The sequence below is a fragment of the Schistocerca piceifrons genome, chromosome 8 (genome assembly GCF_021461385.2).
Source record: "Schistocerca piceifrons isolate TAMUIC-IGC-003096 chromosome 8, iqSchPice1.1, whole genome shotgun sequence".
NCBI classification, from domain to species: Eukaryota; Metazoa; Arthropoda; class Insecta; order Orthoptera; family Acrididae; genus Schistocerca; species Schistocerca piceifrons.
Window position 1 is genome coordinate 2,039,107 of NC_060145.1, and position 15,211 is coordinate 2,054,317.

Genomic DNA, 15,211 nt, shown 5'->3' on the forward strand with positions numbered 1-15,211 from the left:
AATTTAGCGCTGACTTCAATGCGAGATGCCTGTAAAAGTTTCCACAACGAAACTTTTTGCAGAAAATCCAAAGAGATTCCGGTCGTATGTGAAGTATGTTAGCGGCGAGAAACAATGAATGCCTTCTCTGCGCGATAGCAATGGAGATAGTATCGAAGACAGTGCTGCGAAAGCAGAGTTACTGAACACAGCCTTCCGAAATGCCTTCACAAAAGAAGACGAAGTAAATATTCCAGAATTCGAATCGAGAACAGCTGCCAACATGAGTAACGCAGAAGTAAATATCCTCGGAGTAGTGAAGCAACTTAAAATCACTTAATAAAAGCAAGTCTTCTGGTGCAGACTGTATACCAGTTAGGTTCCTTTCGGAGTATGCTGATACATTAGCTCCATACTTAACAATCATATACAACCGTTCGCTCGACGGAAGATCCGTACCCAAGGACTGGAAAGTAGCACAGGTCACACCAATATTCAAGAAAGGTAGTATGAGTAATCCACTAAATTACAGGCACATATCGTTAACGTCGATATGCAGCAGGATTTTGGAACATATATTGTGTACAAACATTATGAATTACCTCGAAGAGAACGGTCTATTGACACACAGTCAACATGGGTCTAGAAAACATCGTTCCTGTGAAACACAACTAGCTCTTTATTCGCATGAAGCGTTGAGTGCTAATGACAAGGGATTTCAGATCGATTCCGTATTTCTGGATTTCAGGAAAGCTTTTGACAATGTACCACACAAGCGGCTCGTATTGAAATGGCGTTCTTATGGAATATCGTCTCAGTTATGTGACTCGATTTGTGATTTCCTGTCAGAGAGATTACAGTTCGTAGTAACTGACGGAAAGTCATCGAGTAAAACAGAAATTATTTCTGGCGTTCCCCAAGGTAGTGTTATAGGCCCTTTGCTGTTCCTTATCTATATAAATGATTTGGGAGACAATCTGAGCAGCCGTCTTCGGTTGTTTGCAGATGACGCTGTCGTTTATCGACTAATAAAGTCATCAGAATATCAAAACAAAGTGCAAAACGATTTATAAAAAATATCTGAATGGTGCGAAAAGTGGCAGTTGATCCTAAATAACGAAAAGTGTGAGGTCATCCACATGAGTGCTAAAAGGAACTCAAACTTCTGTTACACGATAAATCAGTCAAATCTAAAAGCCGTAAATTCAACTAAATACCTAGGTATTACAATTACGAACAAATTAAATTGGAAGGTACACATAGAAAATGATGTGGGGAAGGCTAACCAAAGACGGCGTTTTATTGGCAGGACACTTAGAAAATGTAACAGACCTACTAAGGAGACTGCCTACACTACGCTTGTCCGTCCTCTTTTAGAATACTGCTGCGCGGTGTGGGATCCTTATCAGATAGGACTGACGGAGTACATCGAAAAAATTCAAAGAAAGGAAGCCAGTTTTGTATTATCGCGAAATATGGGAGAGAGTGTCCCAGAAATGATACAGGATTTGGGCTTGACATCATTAAAAGAAAGGCGTTTTTCGTTGCGACGGAATCTTCTCACGAAATTCCAATCGCCAACTTTCTCCTCCGAATGCCAAAATATTTTGTTGACACCGAGGAGAATAAGGGAAATGAGAGCTCGTACGGACAGATATAGGTGTTCGTTCTTTCAGCGCGATACGAGATTGGAATAATAGAGAATTGTGAAGGTGGTTCGATGAACCCTCTGCCAGGCACTTAAATGTGATTTGCAGGGTATCCATGCAGATGCAGATGGAGAACACGGCGGCGAATTCCAGTTGATGCGCTGGTCTCGCAACTCGCTAGACCTGCACCCCGTCAAACACATCTGCGATGTGACTGAGCGTCGCGTCACAGCTCGTCGTTCCCCTCCCCGGAATTTACGGAAATTAAATCAGGTGACTTGTGTGTGTGTGTGTGTGTGTGTGTGTGTGCCAGCTCCCTCCAACTACCTACCAAGGCCCTATTGCTTCCAAGCCACGACGCATCGCCGCTGTTATCCCTGCCAAGGGCGGACATATCAACTACTAGGTAGGTGGCCATAATGATCTGGCTAATCAGTATAATGATGGTGCAACAGTTTTAAAGAGTCATTTCGTGGAGTTGCAGTTCTTCTTTTTTCCGTGTTTGCCAAGATAATTGGATGAGGAATTCCGCCCTATGGAAAACACCTTTGGAATTTTATTTTACCCAGGCATGTTTCAGCACTTTTTGCGCTATCTTTAGTGGGTTGCTTTATTTCCTTTCTGTAAACTTTTTATTACCTATCAGCGCTTAGAGGAAACATTTGGTACAAAATCCGCTATGCTAAATAAAGTAGGTATTGCATTCTATACACGCTTCCTATGCTCAACATTCATTCACTGATTTGACTAGAAGTGAGCCGAAGAAAACACGTTTTTGAGTAGATATATAGCGCCTTTCTGCAAAAGGTCAGGCCTTCTGCTGTTCACTAGCAATTTTTTGTTCTTCTGCAGTAAATGTCTATAACGCACAACAAAATCGTACATAAAGTGTTTTGTAATGCAGCAGTTCACACCTCCTAGGGTCGTTAGGAAACCTACAAAAAGACAAATGTGGTGTCTTCTTCTTGTTGTTGCTGATATTTATTGCGCTACAGACGTTCCCGTCTGTAAAAACAGTTCTATAGATCGTTAGAAACAATTAAGTTTCAATTTCGCTTTCAAAGATCTCGCCGAACTCAACATCAACTTCCTGGCCGCCTGGAGCGCTGCAGTCGCAGAGGGTAAAAAAAAATTGCGGGCGTCGTGACTGTTATGTTGGACTGTGCTGGTAATACTATTTGGAACACATTTTGCAGACAGCATCCACATTTACCACTAAATGTAGTTGAGACATACATCACTGTTCGACACATAGTTCAGGTGAAACAATGTCATATAGTTGGAATGTGTGAAAAACTAGCTCTTATTTAAAAAGGAGAGGAAATTACACTACAGAGTCATACAAGTTTGATAATGAGACCACTTACCAAATTCCATCAAACTTTTTCTCGCTTACGCGCTTAATGTCACATATTAAAACATTCATTCATTCATAGTGTTATCGGAAGTTTGAAGCTGTTTTACACATAGAGTTCAATTCTTTACATAATCGGTGGTTCATTGGTACTAAAGTATGTTGCGAATCAATTTCTACAAAAGTTTTACTTGCTAGATCTACGTTAGTAGTTTTTTAGCCTGGTGTAGGTGTCAGTATCTCTGTGTCGCCGCATGTGGTTGCAGTAAGAGTGTTTTCTTTTACATTACTGACAGGACAAAAGAACAAACTATAGAAGTAAGCGAACTATGATGGATTATTACCATAGTTAAGAATACAACCAAACAAACTAAGGTGTACCAAGCACAATAACATGAAATTTTAAACTCTTATTGTTACTTGTATAAGGACAGCCGTTATGCAGTGTGTGTATTAAAAAATATTGCTGTCTTTTGCCACAAACGTCTGATTTGCCGCGTTTTTCGAAATGTCTGCACATGGGGCTGTTTCGCCCCGTACACGTGGGGGCAAATTCACATCAGTCGAATTATTAGTTTAATTAACGTTTTGCTGCGAAATTCTAGGGAACACGTTTTCTTGGTTTCTTTTCAGACGACCTGTACGTGCTTCATGGTCCGTGGAAGATGTGAGACAAGCTGTTATAAGTATTATAGGCAGCTCCTCTGGGTGAAGTGCCAGCTATGTGCTATACGGTTTCACGAAGTGTGTGTGAGCAGAAAAGTACGAAAAAGGTTTACATGCTGTAAATGCTTATGATTTTGACACTAAATACACTGGGCGGAATAACCTCTTGACTGGGTGGAATAGTCTACCATTTTTATATATTGTGATTTCTGTCTTCTTCAGAAGATTAATACTTTGTTCGTGTGAAGGAATTTCGACGTTTTATATAATAGAACGTATTCACAATTAACATACCATAATTGTATAACATTGACAGATTTTTCATAAGTTTCATGTCATATTATGTAAGATTTATGGTTGAAATGAGCGGAATAGCGCTTCTGTACCCTATCGATTATTAATAAGGGCAAATAAGCACGAAAGAACGTTGCTTGCGAATATATAGACAAACCACACTCCCTGTTTCGTGTAAATATTTGCCTTCCCTCATTTATGTGTATTACATACATTCGTGCTTCATTTGTAGCATGTCATGTTTTATCACATTCGACTACAGAATCTTTTGAGTTACAGTCACTTTCGTGATTTTTTCCTGTTTTATGGAAACCATTGCATCAGGCCCTTATAACTACGGAAACGAAAACGAACCCCGCTGAACGAAATCAAGGGTCTGAAACAAAGTTTGACATGTTCTTACTTCTACACTGGACGGTCCTATTATTGTAGACACACTTTGCGTCCGCAACATTACGATCGCCAGTTCTTGGTAACTGTACGTGTCACGAAGAGTAACGGAGAGGTGCCGGCTCAGCCGGGACTCACCTCTAGCGACAGGCGCTGGACGTCGGTCACAAACCACCAGGCCCACGCCCAGCCGCCCACGATGGTGTCCTTCTTGGTGGAGCCGCAGCATCCTCCTGCAACACACAAGAGCACCGCCACTGTGTACCAGCGCACAAACTCTCTCTCTCAAGCGTCCACCAGTATCGCCCCACAATCAACAAATCATAACACAATCAAATACACAGTCCCTCAGCGAACGCTGTAGTTCACTATTACAAATACTAACGCGTGAAAAACGGACGGGAAGCCGAAGATTAGCATGTGATTCTACATCTAAAATTATTTACAGAAGCACGAGGGAGAAGAACTAACAGAATAGGGAGTTTTCTCTTAATCTTTGTGTAACTACTCTGACCTACATTGTTTGAACCTGCTTTCTGTATTCAAGCCTTGATCTAACTCTGCATTTTTACTTATTCCTTGATGCCTCAGGATGTGCCCTGTCAATCTATCCATTCTGCCATACGGCTCTTTCCCCAGTGTTAGATTTACTAACTGTCCGTTAGTTATGTCACATACAGTGACGTGACAAAAGTCAAGCGACACCTCCTCACTTCCTGTCGCACCTCCTTCTGCCCGGCGTGGTGCGACAACTTGACGTGGCATGGAATCAACAGGTAGTCGGAAGTCCACTGCAGAAGTACCGAGCCACGGTGGCTCTACACTCGTCCGTAACTGCGAAAGTGTTGCCGGTGCAGGATCTTGCGCGCGAACTCAACTCTCCATTATGTCCCACAGACGTCCGACTGGATTCACGTCGGGGTACCCGGGTGGGCAAATCTTCCGCTCGAATGTTCTTCAATGCAATCGCAGGTAACTGTGGCCCAGTGACATCGCGAACTGTCATCCGTAAAAATTCCATCGTTGGTTCGGAACAAGGAGTCTACGAATGGCTGCAAGTAGTAACCCAAATAGCCCAACATAACCGTTTACAGTCACTGATCTGTTCAGTTGGACCAGAGGATCCGGTCCATTCCACCGAATGCAGCTCACACAATTATGGAGTCACCAACAGCTTGCACGGTGCCTCGTTGACAACTTACGTCAGTGCCTTTGTGGGGTCTGTGCCGCTGTCGAACCCTACCATCAGCTCCTACCATCTTAAATCGAGACTCACTTCACCACGCAACAGTTTTACTGTCGTCTGGGGTCCAACCGATATGGTCACGAGCCCAGGAGAAGTGCTGCAAGCGGTGTCGTGCTGTTAGCAGGGCCACCAGCGTCCGTCGTCTGCTGCCACAGCCCTTTAACGCCAGATTTCGCCGCACTCTCCTAACGGATACGTTCGTCGTACATCCCACATTGATTTCTGCAGTTGTTTCACGAAGTGTTGCATGTCTTTTAACAATAGCAGCTCTACGCAAACGCCGCTGCTCTTGGTCGTTAAGTGAATGCCATGATGGGAGGTAATGCCTGAAATTTGGTATTCTAGGAACACTCTCGATACTGTGGATCTCGGAATATTAAGTTCCCTAACGATACGGATCATTACGAAATACGGGGAGTAGCTCACAATTGGTTCACCTCTTACATTAACAACAGACAGCAAAAGGTCATTCTTCTCAGTGTTGAGAATGGCTTTGAGTCGGGTACGGTCAAATAGGGGGTGCCCCAGGGGTCAGTGTTGTGGCCACTTCTGGTCCTTATTTATATAAATGAGCAGTTAAGTCCCATAAGATTTCACACACATTTGCGCATTTATATAAATGATATGTCCTCTACTATTACGGGTAACTCAAATTTTTTTTATTTTTTTGTTGGTAGTAAAGGATGTTGTGTGCAACATCGGCTCTGTTTCAAATCGTGCAGTTCAAGACCTAAGTTCATGGCTTGTAGAAAACAAACGGACGCTAAATCACAGTAAGACTCAGTTTTTACAGTTTCTAACGCACAATTCAACGAAACCTGACGTTTTAATTTCACGGAATGGGCATATGATTGATGAAACTGAAGAGTTGAAATGCCTAGGTGTTCAGATAGTAAACTGTCGTGGAAAGCCCACGTTCAAAATCTTGTTCAAGGACTTAACACTGCCATTTTTACTATTCGAACGGTATCGGAAATGACTGATCGTTCGACACGAAAATTAGTCTACTTTGCTTATTTCATTCGCTTTTCTTGTATGGTATTATATTTTGAGGTAACTCTTCCCATTCTAAAAGGATACTTTTGTCTCAGAAACGGGCGGTTCGGGCAATAAGTGGTGTGAGTTCACGAACCTCCTGTCGACCGCTGTTCACTAGTCTGGCTATTTTGACATTGGCCTCTCAATACATGTTCTTTACTGTCGTTTCTTGTTAACAATATCAGCTTATTCCCAAGAATAAGCAGCTTTCACTCAGTTAATACTCGGCAGAAATCCGACCTGCATATGGATCAGACTTCCTTAACTCTTGTGCAGAAACGTGTTCAATATACTGCTGCATCCATTTTTAGTAAGCTACCAAAAGAATTCAAAAATCTTAGCAGTAATCCACGCGCGTTAAAATCGAAACTGAAGAGTTTCCTCATGTGCCACTCCTCCTATTTTTTTATCTATTATTACTTCTATGTTGTAATTTCATGATCTGACACGTTCCATGACCTTGGAGATTTGCTCCTCAATTTTGTCCTACCGAACTTGGCGCGTAAATAAATAAATAAATACATTTCCTAAATGGAACGCCCCATGCGGCTAGCTCCAGCTACCATTCCGCGTTCCGTCTGTTAATTTGCGTCATGCGGCCATAATCACGTCCGAGACCTTTCCACACGAATCTCCCGAGTACAGACGACAGCCCCGCCACTGCACTGTCCTTTTACGCCTTGTATAAGCGATATTACCGCCATCTTTATGTGTGCATATCGCTATCCCACGACATGTCACCTCAGTGCAGGTGCGTTACACTTCCCGGGAACTCTCTCAGTAAACTGCTCCATTCGCATTCTATCTAATATTGAGCGTTCTTCTCTAACACATTTGAAAAACATGTTTTCTTCCTTACTGTTCCATTTACCGTTGACGTTTATTTTCCATTTATGACTACACTACAGACAAATATCTTCAGGGGTGCCCGCTGTTAATAAATTTCTCTTTTTCAGAAAAACTTCTTTTTGCAATTATAAAAGGTTTTCCATTTCATCATGTGGTGGTATAGCAACCTGTATTTAAAACGAGGAGATCTTGGTTGCGATATTGAAACTGCTGTTTATTTATTCATCAATGACGCACGTTTCGTCTAATTCAGAGCGTCTTGAGACTGGCATACATCTAAATTGCATTTTAATGTAGGACAGTCTAAAAATGCCTTGTATTAGGCGAAACGTGCGTCATCGATGAATAAATAACAGCAATTTCAGTTTCGCAATCAAGACTGTTTTCCCCCATTGTTTTGAATTGCCAGTCCTAATTTTATATCCTCCTCAGTTCAGTTATTTCTTTGGCCAAATGACGAAATTCGTGTATTAGTTTTCGCGAAAACAGGTGATTGTTACACCGTACAGATTGCTACACAATTAGCAGAGACGAAAAGACAACTGCTGGAAAGCAACACACGAACAAATCTAGAAAACCACTCAAACAACTTATGGCGAAACAGAAAAGAAAAATATATTCTTGGAAAAAAAAGAAATATGTCGAGTCGCACATTGTCTCACAGACTCCAACTTGCGCGCACTCTTAAACATAGTTTTCTGAGAGGCAACGCCCGTCCGTTGCGCTCTTTACTGTTGCGTCACGCAAGCTTTCCTTATCGCAAGACAATAGCAACGAATCAAAGCTGTGGGACAAGCTGAGGTGTCGCGTCTGTAAGTACGGCGCGAAAGGGAGGAAACCAGGTTCACATCGGGGTCATCTGCGACAGGGCGTTACTGGGCAGAATATTTATCACTGTAAAACTTCTCCATGAGCACTGGATGGATTCCTTGAAATCTACGTGCAGATATTCTAGAACAAAGCAGGTAACTATCAGCCACATCACTACAGCTTGCAAAATACTTTGAGTATTTTTAAAACTATTGCACACACACATACGACACACCGAGGATGACCATAACTGTTTTACCTAAGAGCATAAATTTATAAGCAGCGGTCACTCAATAAATAGGTCAAATGTTAAAAAAACGTTATTGTTGACGGCCACTACAAATTTCGAAACACCTGGATGGCTTCAATGCTTCCCGTCTTGTGTATTTACCTCGCAAATAGCAATGAATACGTGTTCACTTTCACGTTGTGTAATTTAAAATTGTTTTTCACTCTAGGGAACCGTGACATTAAAAATGCGTGCAAGGAACACCAGTATTCTTTCTCAAGTTGTTAAACGTGTTGAAGACACGTGAAGATGAAATGTCTCACGTTAGAAATCCGTAATGGCGTTGGGCAACTCAGTTATTTCAATATGCAATCGATGTATTGGCTGGTGGCTGTCTAAAAATTGACGATCGAGCAAGAGTGTTCACCGATCTCAGAAGAGTTCGTGGTAGCGCCAGTAGAGGCTAAAGGTAGTCAGGTTGTGCACAGAAAATGAAATCACTAGTTTCCGAAACAGTAATAAAGCTGTCATTATTACAGCTTTGTCCTGTGGGTATTTGGAACATCCAAAGAACTTGTGGTTCGTATTAAAATGAAAAGTTTCCGCTAGGAAAGGTAGGGCGCGTTGAAAGGTGCATCAAAATACACTGGAATGGCGGCAGTACTTGTGGGGTGGGCCAACAAGGGAGACGCTGCAGGCAGAGCACCACCATTTGAGAGGTTTTATTTTAATACGCTTGTAACTAATTCTTGCAACAGTCGCCCTCCCCGTTCTGTTCACATCTCAGATTTTAATACAAAACAACAAGCACATTTTCGAAATACACTAGACAGTTAGGCGAAAATAATGTAATTTTTAACAGCGCGTTTAATTCCGTGATACGCTTCCATATCTTTCTGACAACGTTCTTTCCAAGTGATCTCACATTTGTCGCTGAAGCTCTACGTCAACGCTGCTTTTAACAACTTCCTTCAGTTAATTTCTTTGTGTAACACGAAAAAAAACCCACTTACCTGCCACAGGAACAGGAGCATGTATAACACACAGTTATTTTTTTACTTCTGTAGTGAATTTTAATTTCCGTAGAACATTTTCACAATACATCGTAATTACGTGCAACAGGTCGTTTTACAGGCTATTATTTTGCAGGTCACTCAACATAGTTCCATTTCAGACATGCAATCTATTTACAGGGGGAGTACAAAATACTGGAAAACAAACAGTAGCAGTAGGTACATTATTGTTGTACAGTATTTATATATGTACGGTATACAAACATGCCCAACTGAGATTTATTGGAAGGATCCTCATAAAGTGTAGTTCACCCACGAAGGAGACAGCAGCTCATAAACGCTCGTTCGACTGATAATTGAATATTGCTCGTCGGTTGTGGATCCGTACGAGGAAGGACTGATGAAATAAATACAGACGATAAATAAACAACAATAAATTAATGAATAAGTCGGAGTCTCCTTAATGTGGGATGGATCTCCTCGAAGTATAGTAGGAGCAATGCAGAGTCCTAGATTTCCTCAAACAGTGTCAGATTTGCCCCGCGTATTATCTTTCAGGTTTTATGCATCCACGTATTATCGCCAAAGTTAGCAAACAACCTATCTGAGATTCTAAGAGCTGTCTTTCTCGGACGATAATTCCCGAATATTTCATAAGCAAACGCAGCTACTTCGGAAATTTGGGAGGAATGAGAAGAAGATTTAGTCAAAACAATGTAGGTAAAGAGAAAAAACTCAGATTCACTTGTAGACTGTAAGCAGGATACGTCAGTGTTTTTGTTGTAGACTCGCCGAGAAACGCTCGTCTTGTGGCGACCTTGTGAGCAGAGCCGTTTTCGTGCTGCTATGAGGTCCACCCTCTACTGGACCCTTTATGTAAAGCTGAACTTGGCAGATGCATGTCCGCGTTTGGAGGCTTCTCTTGGATCCCTTTGTGAAGCTTAAATTGGCGCACTCCAGAACATTAACCGAGACACGTGGTCCTAGTGGTTAAGACAATCGACTCGCATTCGGGACGACCGTTGCCCAAATCCTCATCCAGAGTTGCTTTAAGTGGCTAAAGGCAAATGGTGGTATGGTTCCTTTGGGAAGAAGATGGCACATTTTCTGCACGATCTTTGTTCAGTCCGAGTTAGGGTACCGCCGCCTCTAACGACTTCGTTGGCGTCAGTATTCCTCCTCCGTTCCTTGTTCCAGTAAGTCGGTCTCTCACCATTACCCCACCATTCTCAAGTGTGAGTGTGATGTGTCACGTAGAGACGATGGCTGCGCAGGTAACAGTCTCGTCCACGCCCTCTTCCGGTTTGTTGAGCCCCGTCATGTCAAGCATACTTGTCCAACGCGCTGCTTTCCGAGCGGGAAGGCATGCCGGTCTCCGGCACGAATCCGCCCGGCGGATTAGTGTCGAGGTCCGGTGTACCGGCCAGCCTGTGGATGGTTTTCCAGGCGGTTTCCCATGTACCTCGGCGAATGCGGGCTGGTTCCCCTTATTCCGCCTCAGTTACACTGTGTCGGCGATGGCTGCGCAAACACTGTCTCCACGTACGCGTTCACCGTAATTACTCTACCACGCAAACATTTGGGGGCTACACTCGTCAGGTATGAGACGTGAGACGTTCCCGGGGGGCGGAGGGAGGGGGAGGGGAAGAGGAGGGCGGGGTTTCGGTGTGAGGAGGCGGTGGGGTGGGTGGACTGCTGCGGCCTGTTGTGGGGTTGTGAACCTCTGAGGGCTACGGCGGGACCAAGCCTCTCCGTCGTTTCTAGGTCCCCGGTTTCAATACACAATACACAAATCATACTTGTCAAACCTCGAAATTATGACTGAAAAACTATCTGACACGGAGAACCCCGTTTTGTCATGAGGCAGCAACCTTTTCAATGCGAATGTACACGCATTTACTGATAGGAGCAGATGCTCTCTCTTCAGTGATTCTCAGGACAATGAAAGTTATTTCCTCGTCAACGGCTGTTCCTGGGCGCCCAACTGACTTCCACCCGAGAAGAAAATTCTTTCGCGTCTGAATTCTGTGAATGAATGAACTAATGATGCCATGGCAGCAAGAATATCGTCAAATCTCTGAATGCATTGGTTTATACTTTAGCTCACCTAGAAATAAAAAAAATAAAAAATTGGCGCGCTTCGCGGTTGGCAGAGACTGAATGTCGTATCGAAATGAAGGCTCTCTCACGACTTTTAATAGTTGGACATGGTTAAATGTTATGTAGAAGTGGAGGGTTTTTTGTCTATTTTAGAAGTGCGACAATGGACGTAAACACATGACCCTAAAAAGTATTAGTGTGGCCCACGTAAAGAAAAATTTCATCGAGGAGACATCAAAGGGGTTCGGAAAAAGAGGGCAAAAGTGGGAGAGGTGGCTGCTGTGTTTTCATGCTTCGGAAGGCAGACTTCCTGTTGAGCACACAGCAGCTACCGCACCATAGAGCACGGCGCTGGTGCACGGCATCTCTCAAGGTAAACACCTGAATTCTGTGGCAGTATAGACCGTCAAAACGGCAGAGAAAGATAGCAATTTTTTTTTAGTTTATTTAAATATTCATCTTTTGATCTCTGTCAAACTTTACAAAAAAAAATGGTTCAAATGGCTCTGAGCACTATGGGACTTAACATCTATGGTCATCAGTCCCCTAGAACTTAGAACTACTTAAACCTAACTAACCTAAGGACAGCACACAACACCCAGTCATCACGAGGCAGAGCAAACTTTACAGTCAGCGTCCTTAACAATTACTGAAGCAGTAAAGATGAATAGTGGCTGACTAGTAGACATATAGTAAAGAATAAGAATACATAGACACGTTAAAATGTAGTATTACATGAGCAGTGACGGACAGTAAAATTAATTTTTGTTCATTTTACATGGTTTGATATTTCCGTACTGCCATCTCCGTATCCTGAAATGGGGAATACGACTCCCAGTTCCCTTGCCCACTTCCTCTTGCTCTTTCCAATAATTTTTGAATGCTAGAGCGCTACGGTTCAAATCGGCTATTTGAAAAGCCTCCGAGGGCAACACGCGAGGTGTATAACTTGAGCCTGTTCTAGGCGCACCCTAACGGTGGGTCTAGCACGCCTCTTGTTGAGAGCCAACTCAAAAAATTCACGAGGTGGCCGCTGTTACACCGTTATCCGTTCGTATGAGGACCCGGTACATTCCCGTAGAGAACGTTTCTTGGTTGCAGGAGTGATGTCAGTACGAAACAGGACTACGCCTTGTAAATGGCATTTTCAAGACTCTTAGCATCATCGTTTCGTTATGACGGGTCCCAACATGAGCCATAATACTTATTGTGACAAAAAATAAAAACACCTACAGCCGTCCTTATGATTTTAATTTATTTTGTCGCTACCAGTTTCAATGCTTCATTGCGTCATCTTCAGGCTGTCTTTGATGCGGTACAGGCTGATAAGATCCCCATGCATAACCCATCAGTTTCCAGCATTACTGGATGCGCAGATAACGTGTCAGCACTCCAACCATGGCCGTCGTCCCAGAGACCTCCTGCTAAAAGGATGGACATACAAAAGAATAATCGTTATTAATTTCACCTCTCCACGTTTAATATTAGCGACTTACACGTCGTTCGAAATATTTGATTCGTATGTATTTGTTTGGCTTGGCTCACGTTATTTAGAAGTTCCATTTGTTGTGAAGCACCTCAACAGTCTAATCTTTAATAATAATAAATCTGTAAAACCTCCTCCCTGTTTCTCTGTTTGAACACTCTGATCTCCAAAACTTCTAGGCTAATCTTCATGAGGTTTTCGCAGGTAACTTGAGCGTAGCTTGGGGGACGTGTAGGCTGTATTTCATCAAAATCGGTTCACGAAAAAGAAAAAGATATCTTAATTTAAAGTTTTAGGAGGCTGCTCAGTTTAATAGTTTGGGTGTTCACCTTAGCAAAGGCATAATACTTAACACCAAGGAACCAACTGATGGCGCTCTTTGTTTCGTAGTACAGCAGAGAAGCAATTCAAGGCGCTGTTAGTTTTTTTAACTCAGTGACAGAAGTATTTTCGGAAGTTTACGCCGCAATCTTTCTTTACGAATAATGAGTAACACTGAATTTACTTCGCTAGGATATACAGATTTACTGATTTAGCTTTGTGCATTAAAAACTTAACGAATTTCATTTGTATCTTTCCATAGATTTCATTTATATTTGACTTCCTGGCTAAGAAAAACGAATTTATAACAAAGTAATCCTATGAGAGCTCCGTTTTTACCGATCGAGGTACGCAACCCTAAAAAGTGAAAGTATGCACAGGCCCTTTAACTTCCGCTGCGAAGCACTGGCGTACAGCTAGTTAATATTACATTTTTAGGAGTTGTCTAACCTAAGAGTGATATGTGAACGTACTTGTTGGTGTTTGTTAAATCGAATAATTGCCTCATGTCTGCACCTACATCCATGTTCTGCAAACCATTGTGAAGTGCTTGCGAGAGGATGCGTTCCACGGTACCGGTTATTAGAGGGACCTTTTCCCGTTCGATTCACACGTGGAGTGCAGGTTGAGTAATTGTTCAAATGCCACAGTCAACATTCTATTAAGTCTAATCTTGTCTCCGCAATCTCTATTGGAGCAATACGTACGGGGTTGGAATGTATTTCTAGATTCATCACCTGAAGTTGGTTTTAGAAACTTTCTAAGTAGGTTTTACGGGATAGTTTGCGTCATTTCAAAGGTCTTTCAGTTCAGTTCGTTCAGCTTCTGCGTACACATTCACATCGGCCTAACAAACATGGCATCATTCGTGCTTCCCTCCCTTATAACCTTAGGTATCCTTTTTTAGTGCTATCTTGTTCGTGGCTCACATACTTGAGCAATTTTCGTAATCATTACAGTGAGATGCTAGAAAAACATTGTTATATTAAATGGAGCGAGGACAACTGATGCTCAAATAAGGGACAAAAAAAAACAAAAAACAAAAAATACGGAACGTGTAGACGCTAACGAACTTTCAGTAGGCGATACTGATTTGTGCTGCGTGATTTTTCAGTTTATGTTGTGACGGGAAAGCCAACCAGGGATGACCCTGGTGAAATAGGCACGTGTGCCGCTCACCAACAATGGATAGCGTGTGTCCAAAACTCTGGCACCGGAGCGATTACCGTAGTCGTGGTGTTTCTCAAGGGTGCGAGTTTCTGTTTACAACTTCCGCAGTGTGTGGAAAGCAACTGGACGAAAACAAGTGCCCTCGCACCTGAGCAAGGGCTGACTAAGCGACTTAACACCGCTCTCGCCGCCACCGCCGCCTGCGCTGCAAGGTTAAAGCCACTAACTGCTTGGCGCCTGGTTTCGGCGCCAAAGCCTCCTTAACCCAAGCCTAGCCTATATCATCGAAGCAGTGTTCCAGTGTCCTCACAGACAACTTTGCAACTGACAAGTTTCTTGTCTCTGAGGGCATGAAAGAAAGGGAGCATTAAGTCGATAATGCCTCGACGTGAAAATTTCGACATGTCGTTAATTCAGACAGCCAAGCAGGCGAGCTGCGGGAGAAGTTCTTAGTCAAGGACATGAATACTACCTGCCTGAGTGATAGGAGGCAGGAAACCTAGGAATCATGTTAAACGCATGAAGGAAAAGGTGAAATGGAAATAGAATTGTTGTTGGTATGAAGTCAGTTTCCTGGTGCATCGAAAAAGAACAGAATAAGTACAGCGTTGTAATGA

The 15,211-nt window shown here is 42.8% G+C and overlaps 1 protein-coding gene across 1 annotated transcript in view; it reads right to left on the minus strand.

Moving 5' to 3' along the window:
• Positions 1-4,572, minus strand: part of LOC124711675 (flotillin-2) — a 328,442-nt gene extending 323,870 nt beyond the window's left edge. The window contains exon 1 of the mRNA XM_047241871.1: positions 4,471-4,572. The gene's annotated coding sequence lies outside the window, so the exon portion shown is untranslated. The remainder of the gene's footprint in view (positions 1-4,470) is intronic.
• Positions 4,573-15,211: the final 10,639 nt, after the last annotated feature.